This window comes from Schistocerca cancellata, unplaced genomic scaffold, assembly GCF_023864275.1.
Source record: "Schistocerca cancellata isolate TAMUIC-IGC-003103 unplaced genomic scaffold, iqSchCanc2.1 HiC_scaffold_925, whole genome shotgun sequence".
NCBI lineage: Eukaryota > Metazoa > Arthropoda > Insecta > Orthoptera > Acrididae > Schistocerca > Schistocerca cancellata.
Window position 1 is genome coordinate 135,001 of NW_026046933.1, and position 2,500 is coordinate 137,500.

Sequence of the window (2,500 nt, forward strand, 5' to 3'; positions counted from 1 at the left end):
CTGACGTTCGTCCACAGCACAAGCACGCATCAGGCGTGACGCGAGAACCTTGTGAAAGGTCCGCGCCAACACCGAGCAGACCGTAATGGGGCGAAAGTCAGCGGGGGATGTTGGTGCAGCCGTTTTGGGGAGTAGTATCGTCCGCGCGCGAAGCAAACTCTCGGGGAGGGCGCGGGCCAGGAGGAAGAGGTTCAAGAGTTTCTCCAGGACTTCGTGCGGCAGGCGCCGCAGCTCCGCTGGGGTAAGGCCGTCCGGCCCGGCTGCCGACCCCCTGGGCGGCAAGGCAGCAGCGACCTCCTCACGCGTGACCGGCCCCCATAGGCACTCAGGAGCGACAGGCTCCGAGTGCGGGAGAAGGCGGTCACGGATGAAGCCGGCGGTGGAGATCGGCTTCTTGGTGAAGAGGTCCGCCCAGAAGTCCAGCAGACCGGGGATGTCAGGTGGCGGCTGCAGCAGGGTGCCGTCCAGCAGGCCACGCACGCAACGCGCACGCGACCTGCGGAAGGCGTCCTGCGTCCGCGCGTACTCCCAACGGCGCCGCTTGCGCTTCTGCAGCGGCGGGGCGGCAGGCGGCCGCTTGGATGGTTGGCGCGGCCGCTGTGTCCTGGTACTCGTCCTCTCCCTCCTGGACCCGACCGACGCAAGGGCATCCGGGAGCATGCCCAAGATGACCTCAGGCGGCGTACCCCGCCCCAGACCAACAACTCGGTCCAGGGCAGAGAAACGCTGGGCGGAAGCAGGCAGCTCCGCGAGATGCTCCCAGATGGCGGCGTCAGTCGGCCCCTCCGCAGGCGGCCCGGTGGTGTCGGCCGCGAAGTCCGCAGCTGCGTCGTCGGACGGCGCAGCGCCATCGCCCGCGTCAGGCGGCTGCGTCACCGCTCCCCGGCGGGACGCCGGCTCTTCCCCCCGACCGATCTCAAGTGCCTCCATGAATTCGCGGACAAGCTGCTTGTGGGCAGCTTGCCGCCGTCGGCACTTGATTGCCTCAAGCGTTCGGTCGGGGAACATCCTAATCAGCTCTTGGTTGACAAAGAAGAGAGTCATAGTTACTCCCGCCGTTTACCCGCGCTTGCTTGAATTTCTTCACGTTGACATTCAGAGCACTGGGCAGAAATCACATTGCGTCAACACCCGCTAGGGCCATCGCAATGCTTTGTTTTAATTAGACAGTCGGATTCCCCCAGTCCGTGCCAGTTCTGAGTTGATCGTTGAATGGCGGCCGAAGAGAATCCGCGCACCCGCGCGCCCCCGGAGGAGCACGCTAAGGCGGACGCGGCCTCGCAGCAAGGAAGATCCGTGGGAGGCCAAGGCACGGGACCGAGCTCGGATCCTGCGCGCAGGTTGAAGCACCGGGGCACGAACGCCGCGCAGGCGCGCGCATCCTGCACCGCCGGCCAGCACGAGGCCAACCAACGGCGAGAGCAGACCACGCCCGCGCTAAACGCCCGCACTTACCGGCACCCCTACGGCACTCACCTCGCCCAGGCCCGGCACGTTAGCGCTGACCCACTTCCCGACCAAGCCCGACACGCCCCGATCCTCAGAGCCAATCCTTATCCCGAAGTTACGGATCCAATTTGCCGACTTCCCTTACCTACATTATTCTATCGACTAGAGGCTCTTCACCTTGGAGACCTGCTGCGGATATGGGTACGAACCGGCGCGACACCTCCACGTGGCCCTCTCCCGGATTTTCAAGGTCCGAGGGGAAGATCGGGACACCGCCGCAACTGCGGTGCTCTTCGCGTTCCAAACCCTATCTCCCTGCTAGAGGATTCCAGGGAACTCGAACGCTCATGCAGAAAAGAAAACTCTTCCCCGATCTCCCGACGGCGTCTCCGGGTCCTTTTGGGTTACCCCGACGAGCATCTCTAAAAGAGGGGCCCGACTTGTATCGGTTCCGCTGCCGGGTTCCGGAATAGGAACCGGATTCCCTTTCGCCCAACGGGGGCCAGCACAAAGTGCATCATGCTATGACGGCCCCCATCAACATCGGATTTCTCCTAGGGCTTAGGATCGACTGACTCGTGTGCAACGGCTGTTCACACGAAACCCTTCTCCGCGTCAGCCCTCCAGGGCCTCGCTGGAGTATTTGCTACTACCACCAAGATCTGCACCGACGGCGGCTCCAGGCAGGCTCACGCCCAGACCCTTCTGCGCCCACCGCCGCGACCCTCCTACTCGTCAGGGCTTCGCGGCCGGCCGCAAGGACCGGCCATGACTGCCAGACTGACGGCCGAGTATAGGCACGACGCTTCAGCGCCATCCATTTTCAGGGCTAGTTGCTTCGGCAGGTGAGTTGTTACACACTCCTTAGCGGATTCCGACTTCCATGGCCACCGTCCTGCTGTCTTAAGCAACCAACGCCTTTCATGGTTTCCCATGAGCGTCGATTCGGGCGCCTTAACTCGGCGTTTGGTTCATCCCACAGCGCCAGTTCTGCTTACCAAAAGTGGCCCACTTGGCACTCCGATCCGAGTCGTTTGCTCGCGGCTTCAGC

The 2,500-nt window shown here is 63.4% G+C and overlaps 1 pseudogene; it reads right to left on the reverse strand.

Moving 5' to 3' along the window:
* The window catches only part of LOC126149396 (large subunit ribosomal RNA), a 7,347-nt pseudogene that overhangs the window by 3,433 nt on the left and 1,414 nt on the right, over nucleotides 1–2,500 (reverse strand).